The following is a 20,451-nucleotide window of genomic DNA, read 5'->3' as shown; positions in this document are numbered from 1 at the left end:
TAAATTGGAAGAAATCTAGACGCTTCGGTAACAGCTGTTCAGACGATACCCGGAAGATTGTACGCGCGTGAACGCGAAACATCGCGGAATCGCCTGGATGTATCGCTACGACAATTCCACGCGCGATGCGTGAAAATGTATTCCCACTTCCAAGGAAATGCATCTAGCGATATCGATCGAGAAACTGGTCTTTTCGCGCAACGATCGGTTCTAGTCAAAATATATTAAAAGTATATTTAAAAGACTAGAAAAAAAATTGAAAAAAATATTAAAGTACGTATAATACCTGGACTACGAATTTAACCGATAGGCCGTCAAATATTAGAAAAAGATAGCGTTTCCATTCCCTCTACTTCTCTGTTTCCTAGGCAATGAAAACTTCTCTATCGTACCATACGTCGTTGGAAAAATACAGGTTGGTAACCGTACAGTAGGTAACTCTTTCTAATCTTCCACGCGGCATGACTACGGGAGATATTCAGAACACGCGGTCTAAGTATTATACGTCTATGGTTCTAATTCGAGCGCGTATCAGTTCGGCAAACAGAAGATCGACCGCTGTAATTTACGCGCAAACCTGCCAAGGAAAATAAAAGTGACGAGCTGAATACATTCTACTTGCTCGGGCGATCTACGATCGGTGACGGCTGATTTTCGTCGTTCCCTATATTTTTTTTTTTTTTTTTTCGTCGTGTCTCGTCGCAGCACTTTTGGGGTCTCGGCTCTTCCGCTCGTTAGACGGAGCGAGTCGGGGCTTATGCTAATTTTAAGCAGTCCCCCTCCAGTCGATTCTTTCCTAAAGCTATTAGGCGATCATCTCGGATAATCCCGCGATTCCGGGTTTACTCGGGACACGACTTTTCTAAGTTTTCTTTCTCCGCGCCCGAGGATTCGTCGAAAGCCGACAGCAGCTCGCTCGCTCTTTCGCATGGCTCGCGTATTCCGACTTTTTTCCACGACAAGACCTATATATTCTCGCTCGTCCCCGTGAAACGAAATTAAAACTCTGGCTTACAACTGAGACACTGATAAAGAACACGAACTATCGACACACGATCGAGAAATCGAGCATACGGGTGAAACGTCTAGAAAATTGCCGATCATCGCGACATACACGTTACAGAAGCAATTATTCGAGAATTAACTCGGAGATTTCATCGGGTGTCGGGCTAATGAACCCTCTTTAATCTTTGCCCCTCGAAACGGTCGTGGTTTCGAAGTAATTTAACGGTAGGTAATAGAGATACAAGGGTGGCTCTCTCGGTTTCCCCGCGCGCGAACGACCGGTCAGGTGCGCATCGTTTCCCCCCGTCGCCGTCCCACGAAGACGCACCTGTCTCCGACGCGAAGCAGCCTGTTTCGTTTTATAGAGCGGTAGGTCTAACTATCGTTCATCTATCAAATTGGCCCGAGAGATAAGAGAGAATAGGGGAACCCGGTGAGAGGGCATCCGTGACCGTACACACCCTGGCTGTTATTTGGTCTGCGTCACCCTGCCGCGTCGTCTCGCTCTGAATTCCCTCGTCGGCCTTACGCCACGGCAATCTCACCTGCTCGCCAAGCTAAACGACTACTTTCACGATGATTCCGAGGACGATCGTCGAGACATCGTGGTACGTCGACTTATCGCAAAGGCGCGTCTGTAACGACTTTTTATCCCCTCGCGGTGCTCTCCGCCCTTTTCCTTCCCCCCCTTTACGACAACCGTCACGCGCGTTTCTTTGATCTTGCGGATAATATTTCGTGCCGTTGCGCGATTCTCGCGATAGCCAGATCGCCGGTGGAAGTCACTTTTGCTGGCAAAGTGGCGAGGAACAGGCGAAACGCAATTTCACTTTCGACGCAGGTTCGAAATCGAGTGATTCCGTTTGTTTGTTTCGTAGGTGGATATTCGTAATGTCACTCCAACCGTGGAAGAGGCGATTCGTCGATGGCCCATATGATCGTTCGAAGATGATCGCAAGGTAAGTTACGACGGCGCGAAATTGACTTACCGCCGGCCGAGAAAAACTCGCGAGAATCGGAAGGATATTTTCGCGCAAAGTCAAACAGTTTCGCGGCGGACAAAGGTTTCGCGATACGGCTGCGCTAATAGATCCAAGGCGCGGAGAGATAGAGGGAGACTGTTATAAAACTTGGCCGCGAGATATTCAAATGAGTCCCGCAAAACTTCTCGCCGCGTGACACTCAGAAGTAATCCGAATGTTAAGTCTCGCGGCCTTCGTTTCGCGGCGAGTTTCGTCGGTAAGCGCGCATATAAATTACATTATAAACCGCCTCGGGGGCCTCGTAAACTTAACTCATAAATATCAATCTACGAACGACGTTTTCGATCAGCGGGCACCCAGTGGTAGGCATCGTCGAAGAAATCTTTCGAACGTTTTTGTCCCATCGTGATACGACGTTACGTCGGGCTAATAGGCGCGTCGCGCGAGTCCAACGCCGAGCGTAAAAAGAGTCTACGGTCCGAAAAGGGAGGAAAAAAAAAAGAACACGGAAAAACGAGGAACTGAAAGGTACCGAGAAGATGCCGGCTGGAGGACGCGCAACGTGGGAATAATAACTTGATTACTCGGCGATGTTTTATCGAAAAATCGTAAAGCAATTAATAACGTTCATTAAAGACGACCGCGATGTTAGGCTCGCGGTCGCGCGCGCGCGCGCGCAAGCGAATGGCTGCGCGTTCACGATAGCAATTCCGTTTGATAGGTAATTAGACGAGGGAGCCGGGTAATTGCGTTAATTGAGACCGAGACCGGGCGCGTTGGAACGTTGCGCAAAGCTTGGCTAGATATATGGAACCGTTCCGTTCCACACGCACGCCGTGGTCTCTCTAATCGCTCTAATCGTAGTTCTTCTCGCTGGAAATAACGTCGAGATCGGCTGCGATCGCGTCTCGAGCGTTCCCGACGCGTACCTCGTTTATCTCTGTTAGACCGCGACTCGAAGAAAATCTCCTTTCGTGGAACGAGCGTTTTGCAACGATCCGTACGCGTTTCGCGTTCCACGAGAAAAGAACGAAAAAAAAAAAAAAAGAAAGAAAAACAGATATTCGAGGACGGTTTTTTCGGAGGAATAATTCTTTTCTCGTTCGCCGTCGAGATTCTCTTCTCGATCGGCCCGTCGTCGTTGATTCTGTCTGTCTGAAAATCAACGAGCCAGCCGATCGATCGGGGTGGGACAAAAATGGGAAACGCGTGCTCGTACAGGAAGGATCGATTGCTTCCGTTCCGGCGCGATCCTTAAAGGGCATCGATAACCGGAGTCTATACACCGGTTGTTCGCGCGAACCTAACGCGTTCGTAGATTTTCAGTGAATCGTACGGGAATTTAACGCGTCCCCGAAGATATATGGTTTTCGTTGGACGTGATATATTTCACGGTAGGTTAGATCTTAACGATCGAACGACTGTTTGCACCGTGAATGCTCGTCCCTTAATACGATCCCGTAGGATTTATCGCAGGAACTTTCGTTATCCACCTGCCGTTCCTCGAGACTCCTCGAGTTTGTATTTCACGCTCGGTATCTAGTAACGCAAAGTTCGCGACCTTATATGCATTTCGTAACCTTCGACGCGGCATTTCAAGAGAAAAAATATCATTTGTTTGTTGCCTCGTTACCTAGCGAGACACCCTGTGCATTTTTGCACGGGAGACGGAAAAGCCGCGGTGCGCGTAGACACTTCGAACGACGACATCCTGTACATCTGCCCCGAGCCTCTTGTTCTCCTCGTCTCGCTCTTCCCCCATTATTTTTCTTTTCTTTCTATTCTTTTTTTTTTTCTTTACCGTAGAATGTCGCGCAATAAAGCCGCACCATCGGCATAATACAGCCGTAAGCCCTTCCGATATTTGCCATTTTATGTAACGTCTACTTACGCGCGCGGAGCCTCATATTAAAGTCAAGCAAGAAATACGGCAAGCCACGGCTGTACGTACGTGTCGTCGGGACCGATGGAATCACGTAGATACGAGCCCTTCTTTCCTTTCGACACCTGTTTTACTTCAGCCTGTCGTATCTCGCTACAATTAATATTCGCAATAGCAGCCGTCCCCCGTTAATACGGTTACGGTATTCGACCTCCGACGCCTCGGCATATTATTAGTCCTGGGAATCTCGGTAAATCGACGTGCAGCCGTTCCGAACGGTATTTTCATTCATTTTCCGGTTGATCTTAACGCTCGCCGTCTCGTCGCGACCGATCCGAGATTCCGTGTGAATCGAGCGGCGCGATCGAGAACGCGATCGCCGCGTCGAGACGTAAAACCAACGGAGAGAACACGTTGGGTCTACGGAGCGCGAGCACTCACGGGTTACGCGGCGCGATAGTTTGCTGGAAGGGGAAAGAAGGAAAGAAAAGAAAGAAGAAAAAGACACAGCAACACCCAGGGACTGAGCACCCGGGCTTTGTGTAATACGCCCCGTTATTGAAGGCAGACTATCGCCGTCGCGTCTGGTTGGCCGAACGTTTTGCGCGGCGATAACGCGGTTTCCCGTGGTCTCGCGAGCGCACGCCACGCGGGACGGCCAAGAAAAGACAAGTATCCAATTAAAGCCAGGGTGGAGGAATGCTTTCGCGCGAGCGCGCTATCTTATATCGTGTCCGCGAGACGTATCGCGGCGAAAACGAGCCCGGGAACACCCGTGTTTAACATAACCAGAATCGTTATGACTCAATCCGGCTATAATTGGCGATATATCGGGGGATGCGTATCGGTGACACGGGGCCCGACAAATTCCGCGCAAGCCCGATAATCTCGGGTGCATACTCTATTATTAATATTAAACTATCTGATCGGTCGATCGGGAATACATTTACATTCGTAAAGGTGCCGGTGTTGCGCGAGGAGGGGAGACAAGCTTGTCCTCGATCGTTCCTGCTGGATCCGCCTCGAAACGGTTTTTCGTCCTCTCGAAGACGCCCGTGAATCGAGACTCCCCTCTCGATTAATCGACTAAGTTTCACGATGTCCCCGCTCTTACGCGACCGAAACGAAGACACGAGGATGAGAAGACTGTGGATGGAGTCGCGGTGTTAACTTTGTAAAACGTTTACACGAGTATCGATTACGCGACCCCGTTATTACCGCGATTATTCGCATAAATATGAATACAATATATCTACGGAACACGCGTTTTGTTCCCGTGGCTCCGATGGAGCCAACGATTTCCTTATAGCCGGCTAATTTACGGAATACCGCCGATATTGATCGACGAATAAGATACCCCTAATAAAACGAAATGCTTCGCGATTATTCTTCTGTGCGTAGTTGTTCCGCGGAGGGAACGATTCCGTGGAAAAGGCTGGAAGGGCGGTCCCCGTCGTGTCCGAAAGAAGAATCGCGACTCGAAACGAAAATCTCGGTGCATGTCCCCCCCCCCCTAGCCCGCCATACATCCTGGCGAGCATTAATTTTGCACCGTTGTCACCGGCAAGAACATGCGTATTCATGAGACACAGCGAGGCTTATAAACGACGGGCTATTAGCGATACGATTAAAATGTGCATTTCTCGGTGTTGTTTTAAACGCTACCCCGGCCCAGAAGCCCCGACCCGTAACTCTGACCACCACTGCGCTTATATACAACCGCCTAGCCTACTTCACCTACGGTACCGACCTTTTATATTCCCCCCATTCCGTATCCCCGCTTTATCTACCGGAAGAAATAATAATCCGTCCGTTTCGTTCGTGGTCCCACGTTAATCTAAAAGCTCTGTCTTCCGAATTAATTCCGCTTTTTGTCATTTTACTCGTCGAATCATATCGCTTCGACCGAACAGATTTCTCTTCGTGTCGTTCTCCACGATTCGTCTGTCGATATTCTCGAAAAATGTGATTGTTATTTCGTCAATTCGTATTTTCATTCCCCGAATTTCCATAGTGCCGCGGGCATCGTCGAAACAGCTCAGAAAAAAAATACGAAGTAACAATTGCAACGACTCGACAGAGATTGCCGAACGTATCCAGCGGCCATATCCATTGCAACTCCAAAAATGTCGCGATTGTTACTCCGTCGGTTCGTATTTTCATTCCCCGAACATCCATAGTGCCGTGGGCATCGTCGACCCAGCTCAGAAAAAAAAATACGATGTAACAATTGCAACGACTCGACAGAGATTGGCGAACATATCCAGCGGTCATATCCATGCAACTGCGCCCCGCGGAGGAAAACCGGCCGCGTGTTGTCCGACGGTGCCCCCTCCCCCCCTGTCCGCATCGTTGCAAAACGGATGCATTTCGGATGCAGCTGCGAGTTCGTTAGAGCGTCTAACGCGCGTGTGCGAGCTCGAATTGTTTATGCGCGGTGGATGTAGCCGGGCACCGCCGCGCCGCGGAGCGCACGTACGCGTATCAGAGAGCGATGAATATGCATACCTTAATTCGCGGGGCTAATTGAATAATTTGTAAAACGCGGCAACCCGGGTTGGGCCGGGCCAGACCGGAGCCGGGCCACGACCTTTTTGCATTCCCCGTTGCTCCGACTCCCCCGTTCCCCGTTCCCTTGTCCAAACCGCCCCCCCCCTGTCCTCCTCCCTTTCCAACGTGTCCTCCGCCGTCCGAGCAGAATGATATCCTTACAGTCCTCCCGAACATCACCTGGTATGGATAGCTCGCCTAAAATGCGGTTTGGCGCCCGTCGGTGCTCCGAGAACGCGACACCCGGGGTTCCCGTCCCCTTTCACCGACGCAAACACACGCGTGCCCTCTTCGACCGGATGACCACAATTCTATTTGTCAGGAAAGTCGTTCCCGTTTCTTCTTTCATTCGATGAATTCGTCGCCCGCCGCCTCCTGGTTTTTTCTACATCAACATCGAAAACGTTACCGACGTTGCTCTCCGTAGATTCGCTCTTGAGATTATTATCGGTTCGTTAACGGAACAATTCCACGCAGCCAGTCGGTTTATTCTCGCGTTACGTTAACTACCGCGATCGTTTATCGCGAACACGTCGACCGGAGCAAGATTATTTCCGACTACCTATTCCGTTGGATATCGCTGGAATTCGAATAGTGTATGTGAGTAGAGGCGATTTCTACGTTTGTGCGGTGAATCATCGAAATAGGGATTCCGTCAGCAGCCCAGAGAGTCGAGGGAACGCGATCGACAGTGTGTCCCTTCGAAATGGTAGTAGAACGGGAGACGAGACAGCGGCGGAGGAGTTAGGAGGGGGAATACCGAAATGGTCCGTGGGCCTATTCCCCCCTCCCCCGTTAGCTGATGAATGGGCCCAAGGCCCTCCTTACTTATGCGATGCGTGCCCCCGACGGCATACATCACTGCCAGCTAGCGTTTTTACGGGGTTTGCACGATGCTCGGCAAGAGAATATGATTACGAGCGTTAACATTCCTGGAATATCGTCGGTCCGCGGGTCGTTCGCGTCCAAGGATCCGTCGGCCATTAGTCTTCCCGACGGTGGAATAACGTCGGATCGGTGCACCGTGTCGTCAGGGTGGCTTCGATTTCGCGCAACGAAACGCCCGTGAATTACGCGAGCCAGAGAGCATCCTCCTTCTTCTCGACCTGGTGTAGGTATATATCTGCGGCTGGATTCCTCCCACGACTTTATTACGCGTGAAATTGGCGCGGATCGCTCAGCGGAGGCCTCGCGCTGGTTGCGGGAGACTCGAGAAGACACGAACACGGGGTACTGTTCCTAATTAACTAGCAATTATGATAATCGGACGGGGATACCGCGCGTTTCTTCCTCGTTTCAACCGGATCGTTGATTACCTCCCCGATCCTCGCCGTCCTGTGAATAAATCCTCGAAGAAGCAACGCGACCTCCCAAAGGAACGACGCGCGCCAGAGGGAACTCTAGAGTCGAGCCGTGCTGCGACCGATCTGTCGGTGACTCTAACAACCGTAATCCTAACCGAGTCTCCTCCGAGGAAATCAGTTGTCGTACGATCGACGATTTAACGACAAAGGCTTGGGGTAGCACCGACTATCCAAAGTTGACTGTCGTAGGGTTCCTTGGAATCGCAGCCAAGACCGTCAACGATTCCCTCCGTTTCGTTTCTCTCTCTCTATCTCACTTCGTGTCTCTGCTTCATCCATATTCGGTGTCGGTAAACAGGAACTCCGCTGGTGAACGCAGCCACCGCGCTTTAATACCTGATGCAAATTTCAGGAAAAGGGCACCCCACACACACACACCCATTCACCCCCCTGGTGGCGCCTCATCCTTCTCGCTTTCCTTCGCCTCATACTCTTCGAACCCGGCGCGGCGATAGCCCGCTATATTGCTTTTCGAACAGATCGTTATCCGGTTCCGTACGCTTTGCCTCTGTGACACCAGCAAATTTCGAATTTGTCTCCACCATCCGGGCGTACCTTAGGAAAGGTTCGACCACTGCGAACGTTTTTCAAGATTTTTCAACGTACTCTTGTCAAAGTATTGCATGATTTGTAACGGTGCCTTCTCGGGGTTACGGAGTCCAACATTGTCATCGCGTCGCTGGTAGCAGTCTATTTATTCCAGCAAGAACCAGGGACGATCCTTGTAGCCTTCTTCGACAAGAGGATGTTCTTTTAGGTGTCTCTTCGCGTGACCGTCTACCTTCGTAGGACCCAGCATCGCCCGATTTTCTTCTTCCTCTTTCCTCGACACTCTCGGTTGGGCCGCAGTTTACACCACTCGATATACATACAATGCGGCGCAGCGCGCAATACCTAGATCGAACGTACGTAGGTGCGACCGAGCGTTGCTTCTTTTTTTCTTTTTTTTTTTCGGTGCCCCACGAGGAGGGGACCATCCTCTTGGACCGCTCCACCTCGAGAGAGAATTTATTCCCGAGTGAATTACAGGTTCAAAGCTCGTAAGCGTGCCCCGAACCACGGTGTCGTCGCGAGCTGCGAAATGCAAAGTAACACACACGCCCGATTGTCGTCTTCGAACGGCGCGGATTTCGCTTCCGACGAAGCTGCTTAATTGTCTCCAGCCTCGGAGGAGGCCACAGACGTTTCGCTCCGTGACTTACGAATGTAAATTATAGCGTCGCAGTCGATGACGATTCGAAAGGAATGCCTCTCGTCGTCGACGCCCGGTTTCGCTTCTCGTCGAGAGCGCGCATTGTCGTACAGAGAAAGGATACCTATCGTCGATGCCGCATCTGTTACGAAGGAGATACGGTCGATATCGGCACGGCGCACTTTTAGCTTCTGCGAGAAAATCTATCGATCGGTTACCAATCGTCAACGTATTCCATGTACGGACTACTCTCGATTATTGTCTGGCTTGTTCTACACGATTATTGTCCAGGCGTTATCCCCGCCACTGGGGGTGGGGTGGAACCTGTCAAAAGTATACTTTGTTGCCGTAGCTCGGGCTTCGGGCAGAAATGAATTCACGGTACGATAATCGAGAGGAGTCTGTATACTCATTCGAACACCGATAACTTCGTGAACAACCCCGTGGCAGTTTTTGAGGTTTAGGAAGTGTCCATCGACTGGTTCGATAGCTGGGCTATATATATTTGTCTACGCACTCATGCCCGAAAGCCGTTCGTTCCGACCAACGAACCGCATAATCCTTGACGAGAGAGAACCTCTCGTCAATCACGGTCTCGATGCGCCAGCTGGACGAATCGATACGAATTTATCCACGGTTACTCCAGCGGACAGACGAACGGAGCTTTCATCGTTGATTCGCTCTCTCGGCTCGGATCACGAAGTCGATGAATCGAGGAGCACGCTTTTCGACATCGAGCGCTCTTGTGTTTCGACCGACCGAACGTTCGTTCCCACGATTTCGCGTTTCGAAATCAAACAAAAACGTGAAAAACAGATCCTCGCCGGAAAGTTCGTTGTGTCAGAGGATCGTCGAAAAATTATGGGTGCGGTTCGAGCATCGATATGAAATTTTTTGTCTGAAAAATCTTTCCCTTGACGGGAGAACAACGGAGATTCTTTTTCACCCTATCGAGTAAACACCTTCGAGGATGGTCCACGAGCAGATTTTTACGACTAACGCGTTCTTCGAACGAATCGCGGAACGCCTCGAGAAAAATCAAAGTCTCCCGTGAAAATCCCCGGAAAAGCATTCGATCGACGAAGGGAGGACGGACACTCTCCTCGCGCGGTGAGGAGCGTACGAATCTCCGTGGAGGTGGTCCGTGGAACCAAGGTGGGTACCAGAAGGGTACCGAAGGACGCTGCGGGAAGCATGGAGTCCTCCGGCTGGGCGCGGGTATCTTTTTTGCACCGCGAAATGGCCCAGAGAATGTCATCCAATGAGGGTGAAGTAAAGGGAAAACAAGTAAAATAATGATAAAAGGCGGAGCCCGCGGCGTGATTTGATTGGTCGAGATATCGCCGGCGTTCGAGTCAACCCGCGAAGAAGAGGGGGTTGTCCTCTCCTTTCTCTCTCCTCGTCTTCCTCTCGAAGCCAGTCCAACCGCCCTCTCTCTCCCTCTCTCCCTCTTTCGCCCTATCTCCATCTCCCTCTAACGTTTCTCATCCATCTATCTCTCTCTCTCTTTTTCTCTTTCCTTCTCTTCGCTTCTCTCCACCACACCTTCATCCTGCTTTTCCCTCTCGATCCATCTCTGGTCTCTCCTTCGCGTCCGTCTCGTTCCACTCGGTATGTACGCGACCGTGCACACACCCATCGTCGACTTACTTTATTCCGCTCTCTCTCTCCTTGGGTCCATGCTCCGCGATCGTGTCCTGACTGTGGCAGAACCATCGGTTCTGCCCTCCCACCCTCCCTCTTCCCTCCACCGCACTGCCTTCTTCGCTCTGGTTTTCTTCGTCTTCCTCCTCGTCGTCGTGTACCCACGACTTCTCTCGCTCTTACGCGTTTGCTCGCGAGAAGTCGAGTATACTTGACGTCGCATAAATAGGTGCGACGACTGTCCGTGAGATCTCCGTGAAATATAGATTTCGAGGAGCCCCCGGGATAAAACCTGGGAAATCTGGAATTCGACGCGAAGCGCCTATTTTTTCTTGTTTTTTTTTTCTCTCCCTTCTTTTTTTTTCTGTGTTTTACGTAGCTTCTGATTTTTACCGTGCACGAACGGTAGCAGGATTCTGTACGAGTCCGGTGGATTACGGCGAATATCCGCGCGCTGTTTCGTTTCGATAAAATCGTATATCAACGGGATCGATGGAAGAGTGTAACTGGTCGCGGAACCATATGCGAGAGGCACGGGTCAAAGGAATGATTAGCGTAGCGAAAATTCGTCGGCCGTCACGTGTTCCGAGGGGCGGTTTCGTGGCGGAAAAGTATATTGACTCGTGATACGCCATCTGTGCGGAGGAGGCACCCTACCGTCGTTATTGGCAAAATTAATAAGCCCCCGAGATCTCTCTTCCTCTCTCTTTCTATCGCTCTCGTGCGGTAGATCGAAATGGGAAGCGGTTAATTCTGGCTTTGCTCACGGGGCCCGATGTTGGCGGATTAGAAACCTTTCCAAACGAATGGAAATTGTTTGCTCGACGAGAATAGCGCCATGGCTAGAGGGGAAAGGGAGAGGAGGGGGATGGGTGGCCGTGCTCGCCGCAAACTCACCGCGATCCGTATCCTAAAGAAGCATCGGTCATAAATTATTGCAGGCTGCCCCGATGAATTCGATTGCCGTAATCTCGAATACTCATTACGACGCATTCAGCGGGGACGAGTTCTCCAAATAAGCATCGGGGAAGGTTCGTCGATTAATTGCCACCGGTAATTTGTCGTTCCATCTGATTTATCGCCGTTCTATCCCCCGTGTAACGTATTCGCTTGTTCTCGTTAGATCCGAGTGCCTTTTTGCCCCGGCCTCTGTACGGGAAAAAAAAGGAAATATATATATATATATAGCCGTGTATCCACGTGTTAGTTTACGAGCGATCTTCCCAGCGTCGTTAGATTACACGAAACAATTATAACGAACACGGTCGGCGATTCTATTAGCCGACCGAGATCGCGAATACGACTGTGAATCTTCGCTAAAATTTATCGTCCTCCGAACGCGTCGTGCGAACGCGTCGAATCTTTCGACTACATTTTTTTTCCGCTTCTAACACGCCGTCTCCCGATGCCTGTCTCTCTCCCTTTTTTTTTTCTGTTACTCTTCTTTTTTTCTGTTCACGCGTGTGTAGAGACGCGCGTCGACCAAGGGCTAAATCGGCTCCTGGTGGGTGTAGGGGGCAGAGTGAGGGGGTGCAGAACCGAAAATTAACGCCACCGCGAATCAAGACGACAATGTGATTCATCAGTTAAATCCGCGTGCATAATCCTTTACACAGCGTCCGATCCCCGTCCGCTAACGTACCGAGGTAGAGATGGGGACGGAACAACGTAGGAGAAACGGGGTTGACGATGGTGGTTGGTTCTGTCAGCAGGGACTACGAATTATAATCACAGTTGTGGTTCATGCGGGAGGGAAGGTGGGGAAGGGGTGGGATGGAGGTGGACGATAGAGGACGAGGAGGAGGATGACGGCTACGACGACGCTGCTCGTCCGCTCGAGGGGATGGAAAAGGGTGTATTTACCCAGCAACGGAATACACCGGCGCCACCGAGGACGGACCTAGATGGAAATCTGCGGCATTCAGAGGCACTGGCCAAGAAAATTGGCTGACAACATTTCGCGCGGGCGTCGAATTGCCGATCCAGTCCCCCTTCCTGGACAGAAGGCATCATCCGGGGGTTCACCGATATTTACGCCGGACGAACTCGACGGCGTCGTTCTAATCGCGCTCACCCATTTCGTCGTCGTCGTTCACGTCTCGTTCCTTAAACGAGGCCCAGTTTTGCATCGACGTGAAATAAGACGCACCGTGATCCAGGTGTCCACAACCAGAATTGTGTCGACACACCAATCTGGATAATATTTGCGATCAGAGAAGATGACTTTAAATCGAACGAACAGAGAGACGTCAGTCGGGCGACGTTTGTCTGGAAGCGACAGACCGGTTAACGAGAAACGTCGCCCGACGATACATCCGGATGGCCGCGCATTTATTCCAGCAAAAGGCCTGAGAGGCGTTTCCGACGAGAGGTCCCTAATGACCGCCTCGTGCCGACTAACCGCCGAATCCCGGCCAAATAAATCCGACTTGATTGAATCATTGTTAAACGAATCCGCGTTAAATACCCGTGAAATTAACCCGGACGATCCGTGAGCGCGCACGGCACGCGATCACTGATTGGCTCGAGGGTATCGCCTTTAAACTGCCATTAAAGGATCTCGTTCTCCTATTCGAAAGCATTGATTAATGACGTGTCCACGATCGAGCGATCCTGCCCCTGCTGCAACAATTTTTTAATAAGACGCTATCCTCAAAGATTGACTTGACGAAATTCAGTTGTTTTCTGCGCCTCCGGGCGTTACTCTCTCGATTCCGTTCAAGCAATCCCCGTGCAGAGTTAATCGGATTAACGCCTCGGTAAACACCAATGCCGAAATAAATATCGTTCCGTGGTCAAAGGGAGAGGATCCCCTACCGTCGGAGTTTACCGGCGAGAAACCTGTCGCGCCGCGTCCTTTTCATTTCCCTCCACCGGCAATTCCATCTTCTGGACAGGGTTGCCGGGAATCGTGAAATCCGTGGGCGGACATTAGAGGGTGATGGCGCGGACATATGGGAGCACCATGTGGTCACCACGGAATACGGAGAGTCGAACGCCCCCTCCCCCCTGGCAAAGAGACCACAAGAGAGGTGACGGGGGTAGGTATATGGAAGGACCGCAGTGATACGAACGGATACGACGCTAAACGCTCGCCGCAATTTGTAGCAATTTGTTAAGTAACCGGCCGGAACATTACCTATATTGCGTTTACTCCCCTTTCTGACCGAAAGATATACGGGGCGAAGGCCCAGATTTATCGTTCCTGTGGTCAGGATAGATCGGAGGAAAGTGTGTGGCCACGTCAACCTTCGGCCGCGATTAATTCCTGAAAACCGACAAACATACCTCGAATCGTCTGTGCGAATTCTTTCAAGAGGTTAGAGTTGGATGTTTTAACGATAGCAAAAAATTCGTTTAACTCGACCCGTGGCTTTTCATCGAACTTGTCGTCGATGAGAAGCAGAAATAAGCAGAGGCATTGGGAAAAAGGAATCCAGTGTAAACTCGAGGATCCCGTGAAATCGAGGTTGGCTGCGAGCAGACAATTTAAATCGTAGGTAAACTCGTTGGATGGGTGGGGGCTCGTTTTATCCCCGACGAAGCTTATCGAAGTCTCCGCCCTTTGGCGAGAGGACTCTCTTCTACGCTGACTCGTGGACCTCGAAGAGGGCGACGAGATTTCAGACGAGAGCGGAACGACGACGGTTTGGTCTTTCGCGGATGCTTTTAGTCGATGAGTTTCGCTTCCCTGCATCCCGTTTCGCTTTCGTCTCGTTCTGTAGCATCGCTGTCCTAGCCTAACCCAGCTTTCTCATCCATATGTAACAGTCGCCTGGTATTAATGACAGGGGGAGAGAGACGGAACACGACATGTTAGGTTCTTTATCCTAGAAGACCTCTTTTTCTCTCACTCTTCTTCCTTCTTTCCACAGATTCGTCCGACAGTCACAGGATATTACGATCTCCTCGTTGTCTTTTCATTACCTGACAAATATAATGGAATTGTTCGCTCGGTCATTACGTAGCTGTACCTAACGATTGGCAATAAATACGTCGAGATTGCTTTTTCTTTGCTAAAACAGAAATAGAGACAGAAAAAGAGAGCATCGAGCCGTGATGATGTTATGAATTTTATCCGCGTGGTTCGTTTGCGAAATACTTTATGCGAATTTCACTCGAGATTTGCACATGAAAGTACTGTTTTTTTTTTTTTTTTTATTACAGAAATAAGCGACTGTGGATCTTTCTCCTTGGTTCGAGATGATGAAGAATCAACGTCGCTCGTCGAGGTAAGATCGTAAATTACGTGTAACGGTGAAACGAATACGCGAAACGTAATTGCACGTATACAACAAAAATCACGTTCCAAGAGACCCGCAGTTGGCGCCGTTGAACGTTAAATAAATATTCATAAACGTATACGCATTATATTATACCCGGTCTGTCTGCTTCGCGAAAAGAATTGGCGACATCCGTTTGTCGATTGTTTTTCGTGGAAGACCAGTCCTCCGGCCGATTAATACGACTAACAATAATTTAACGGTTGGATAGATAGAAGATCGGTGTCTGCCGTATAGAACGTCGAATCTACAAGCCGAAGCGTAACTTTCAAGCGATTCTTATATTCGTTCCTCTCCATCGATGTACAACGACCACGAACGTTCGAAATGTAATTAAAACTACCCGCCTGTCAGTTCCGAAAAATCGCAAATTAACGCGGTAACGAAATTTTTTAAACGTTTCTCCAGGACAGCGGGTCGATCCCGAGGACTCTTCAAACTCGAGAAAGAACCAAATGGTTTCGGCAGTCTTTGTAACCGATGCGGACATGCGTCGGAATTAATCACAATGAGCGGTAGGTACAAGTGGAACGTGTGTCGGAAGAACGGGCACCCGGACAGATTTTTCAAGCTTGTTCGTAAAGTGGTTGATAAAGAGGCGGCAATCGGTTAGTCTTTTTGAGCAAGGCGCGATGACGGCCACTTACCTGCAACCCAGTGGCACTTGGACTACCGTCGACAATGAGATGAAAAGACCGGGAAAAGAATCGGAGGGGAAACCCGGCCGATCGTACACGATCGCGTTTGTTCTCCTGAATGCTGCTCATCCGTCGACGTCGGTTACGGTGTCTCGAGCGGACCGAGAGGTGTTCGTCGAGGAATTTTCTTTTTTCGAGTATTTGAATATTTTCTTTCTCCCCGGACAGGCCGGTCAACCAACCTGGTTACCAGAAGATGTATCGTGTCAACTAATCTCCCCTGAAAATGTAAAAGTATCTCGATCTCACGGGTATCCGACGTCTCACTTTAATCACAAAATGACACCTTTTGCGGTCCCTTACATCAACCCTGGGAGGTCCACGATTAATATGCTCGTTCGCTCTTAAACGAAAATTCGAACGAAACTTTTCAACGACAACCGACATACGGTTCTATTAACGGCTAAGTAAGTAGGATCGATTCGATCCGTGCTTTTGGTAAATGCTCCCAGCGCGGCAGTTAGTCCCGTGTAAATTGTCGACCTCCTTCCCGTCGATCTCTCCCCGCTTCTGTTTTCTCTCTCTCCCTTGGCCTGTCTCTCGTTTTTGCACAAGCGTTAACCGTACAAATTACACGAGCCTAGGACCCCATATCCCCCGAATATCAGGCGCAGAATGCTCGGTGCCCCGCGGGTTATACGGCGAACCGAGAGGCGGTGGAGACAGAGGGACGGTGAGCGAGCGAGTCAAGATTCGAACATGTGGCATCATTTGTTACGTGCAAAGTGGGGTCCGCCTGTCGGGGCATGGGTTATCTAAGCTCGCTTTAACGCGCCCACGTAGCCGGAAAACCAAACGACGCAAAGGAACGAGGAATCAATGAAGCATGTAAATGTCCTGCCGCCCAGGGTGTCCTGACGCTACGACCAAATCGAAGGGTTGACCGAAACGGTCGAAAAGTCTCGAAATTCTTTATTGCGAGTTTCCTGAATTATCGTAAAGCAACATTCAGAAGCTATAGGAAAAAAAGGACTGACGCGTTCTAACGATCATCGATTTATACGTAACAATGTAAATATGTAAATTCGAAACAATTGACAAACACGAAAAAAAGAGAAATGAAACAAATGGATGGACGGAACAGAAGTAGTATCGACAGGGTGCGCGTGGCAGAGTCACAGATACTCGATGGGGATCTCGGTTTCCGTGGACATATGGTCAACCGTGGCTTGCCGTGACAAAAAAGCGATACAGAAACGGCGACAGAAGTTGGGAGTGTCGGCGAGCGATATATCAGGGCTTAAACTGTCCCGGCGTAGCAGGCAATGTCCTACCAGCAAGCCTGGTCCTCCGCACCCTGGCTGGCTGACTGACTGGATGGTCGGCTGATTCGCTGGTTCGCCGGTTGGCTGGTGCACGTATGGCATTGCGTTGAACAGGGGGTGCTGGCATTAGTTAATAGGGCTGCTCCGTTGGATCGGGGACGCGTTAATACGAATGGAAAGAGAGAAGATCCTCTGTCCCTCTCCGGTTGGATAAAAGGTAGCCGTCTAACCGAATGCGGTTTCCAATCTGTTGGGTTTTTACGCGTCGAGGCTAATGGAGGAGGATTATCGCCTCCGATTCCACCGATCGTGGTGAATATTCCCGTTTTTTTTTTTTTTCGACGATTTGCGATTCGCTCGTGCTCGGATGGGGGTGACACCTCGATAGAATATTCGAACCGCGACACTCGAGTTGGAAGGATAAGAAACGAAGAAAAATATGTCTCGCCCACTGTTCTGTCGGACGGGTTCGCGGAAAGCAATTTACGAGGTCGCTGGGAAAAAATTGTTGAACGCAACGACGGAGCCGCTTTAGGCCGAGGGTACGCGTAAAGGCAAAGCTAATCAGAAGCCGAGTCCACTTCTTGTCGCCGGAGAAACTTCATTACGCATTCAGCTTGGCGTCGGGATTATCATATCCGGAGGATCCTTTGACGAGGCATCCTCGATCCCCCAGCGGAGGACTCGAAAAATATAAAACTCGAAGAATCTCGGCGCCCACGTCTCCGGGCACCGACGGTGCTACCAGAAACGACAGACGACTTCCAGTTAGAAGGGCAAAGCTCGTCCTCGCCGCGCGCAATGAATAAAAATCGTTTGAAGTATCGCTAGCTGCAAATTAACGCATAATCGTCAAACGTAATGAGAGACTGGGCGTCGCGCCCGACGTAAACGAGGCCGGGACCGTGGAACCGATTCTCCACCGCGAGCCGTACTCGCCTCTCGTGCTGCTTCAGGAAACTTTGATTATTTTTATAATAACTTTCCTCCGAGACTTGGCCGACACACACACACCGGGCTCCACGTCCGAAAGCAGACGTTCTTTTCGCGTCGCGTCGTCCCTAGACACCTTCCAGAATCCAAACTTCCATCTATTCTCGGTGATGCTGCTTCTCGATAGAGAATTCAGCTTGTGATTAAGACCACGGGCAATTATTCATCGCTGAGCACCTGCGTCGTGACGTATGTACGTAACAAGGGAGGGGCGACTGGGTACGTGCCTAGTCCGATTTGATCGACGATCAGGAATCAACGAAGCGTAAGGTACGGCAGGCCGTTTAAAAGCGTTTTGTAGCCGACGGGCGCGACACGGAAACGGACTAGAAAGAGAGAGGGAGTAGCTCGTGTCGGGGTGAAGGGAATGGGAATAAAAGAAACGAAGAAAGAGAGGTTGCTTTTTCCACGGTGCTTACGCAACCCTTGCTCGATGCCCGAGCACGCGGTATCAATTAATTCCGTCCATATATCTGACGCGAGCGAGAGGAGAGGAATCGAGCGAAGGCATTGTAACCGGGCCGAGGCCGCTTTCTCGGTGACTAGGCCCCGGCTACGCCTCGACCGACGGCCACGCTCGTTTTCTCTTCCGACGACACGTGCCGAGCACAATGGCCACCGAGTGACTCCCAGTGCACGACCTCTTCCCGGGCGTCATCGACGCACGATCGACATGCTCTCGCGCCCCTACACCGTGCCTCCGCAAACGTCCGTCGCCCCTCGCTACGAAATACCGAAGGCAAACAACAGCCGCCGATACCAAAAAGCATTTATTCCCGATTCTCTCCTCTTCTTTCTACTCCTTCTTTCTCTCCCTTTTGTCCACCGCCGATTTAGTCCGATATCCTTCTTTGTCTCTCCTCGGTCCACGAGGTACGATCTCTGGTGGGCGGGTCTGGTCCCACGCGCCCGTCGGACCCGTGTGCAACGTCGCCCGTTTTTATTGCTCCCCGGAAATTAATGAGATCGCGACTCCGATACGCTGCTGGTAACGCGCGAAGCGGTGTCTTTGACTACCACGTTTCTCGGTGGAGAGAACGACGGAGGCTTCCCTCGCCTCACCCCCCGTCAGTTTTTGGTCCCCACACCCCGGCCATGTTCGCGTTTCAGATCGACGTCCGATACATTAAAACTCGGCTCGTTTTAGAGACATTCCCGTAGGTTTTCCCCGTCGGTCTGTCCCCCTGGATTCGTGGATTTTTAATGCACACCGTGACGTTCTCATCGAGTTCTTTTGACGATGGAGAGACGAACGGCACCAACGTCTAACGAACGACCGCCTTGTTTGGTCGATCGGCCAAAGAACCAGACGGTTTCATCTGCATTCCGCTGGTCTTTTGGTCATTGTCGATGAACCGAGGGAAGATTCGGGGAGAATGTTTCGAGAAACAAACTCCCGAATCCTGTCTGGGAACGAGGGCGGGGATCCATTAGCGATTCGCAGCGGGCCAGCGTTCGATTGCGAGCCGAATCATCGTCGCTCATTCGTCACGATTGGTCAAGCCGTCGAGACAGTGATTTGCGGTTCCTACCATCCATGATGGAGGCAAAGTCGTCCACGCTACCCTCCCGACATCGAAATCAGGAAACAGAACGGGGGCTTTGGGTTCGTTCGAGCGGGACGCACGTGAGAGGATCTTTGGGAAATATCGCGATGATGAATCGAGGAATCGAAGGGCTGCCGCAAAGCGCGTAAACGCCGAAAAGTTTTCCGTTGCGTGTTCGCGATACATCTGGCGCGGCGAGAAAAACCGCAACGGAATCTTCCGTCGGGGTGAAGCCGAAGGCGTGGGGCTGATGGATGAAGATCGATGCGTTGTACGCGTCGCATCGTGCACCACATCTTGCCACCGACTTTATCCTTCCACCCTCGCGATGTCGTTACACCTCATATCCTACCCCCCGTCACGCCGACTTAATATCTTTCCACGCGCGCAGAAGATGCGCCAGGTGTTTTCCTGGATTTCCCTCCTTGCGTCTTGATCCCACCCTCAACGAAGGATCCTTCATCGACCGATTAACAAAACGTGTCAGGATTATTTTAATAGCCGGCGAACGATTTGGAGAGAATGAGGGTAAAATACGAGAAGGTTGAATCTTCGAGGAGCACGGACACCGACGAAAGATACGCGAGTTTCCGCGAAAAAGTCGCATAAATTGCCAAACTTTCTGGCGGGACGGAAGAAACCACCCAAGGGAATGGCAGTCTCGGGGGGGCGAGTGAAAACAGCCGGGATCGGTCCGGGAATCAACTTGTCTTTTCTTTCCCGGTTCCGTACGCCCGACTTTTTCAATGAACCACACAGTTTCACCGACTTGGAATCCATTCGCGGAAATATGGTCGTCAAGCTGTTTTCCGCCGAACTTTTCGACTTCTCCCGTCGCAGTTTTTCGTCGTAGTCGTCGTACAATATCCACCGAGAACTCCACGTAATGTCGAATAGAAGTAACACACGGTCGAGGAGCAACAACAACTCAATTTTACGTATTCTGCTGTCTGACCGAGGTACGAGAATTATCAATATAAATAAGCTTGAAATCAGAAGAATGGTAATTACAATTGGACCAGTTAGAACTCCCACATATTTTAGA

General features: G+C 50.6%; 1 long non-coding RNA gene across 1 annotated transcript in view; it reads left to right on the top strand.

Moving 5' to 3' along the window:
• Window positions 1–1,919: 1,919 nt before the first annotated feature.
• The window catches only part of LOC107192833, a 31,020-nt gene continuing 12,488 nt past the window's right edge, over window positions 1,920–20,451 (top strand). Inside the window, exons 1-2 of the long non-coding RNA XR_001516313.1 lie at window positions 1,920–1,964; window positions 14,788–14,852. This is a non-coding gene — a long non-coding RNA (uncharacterized LOC107192833). The remainder of the gene's footprint in view (window positions 1,965–14,787; window positions 14,853–20,451) is intronic.

The sequence above is a fragment of the Dufourea novaeangliae genome, unplaced genomic scaffold (genome assembly GCF_001272555.1).
Source record: "Dufourea novaeangliae isolate 0120121106 unplaced genomic scaffold, ASM127255v1 scaffold445, whole genome shotgun sequence".
Taxonomy (NCBI): domain Eukaryota; kingdom Metazoa; phylum Arthropoda; class Insecta; order Hymenoptera; family Halictidae; genus Dufourea; species Dufourea novaeangliae.
This window is presented reverse-complemented; position numbering and strand designations above follow the sequence as displayed.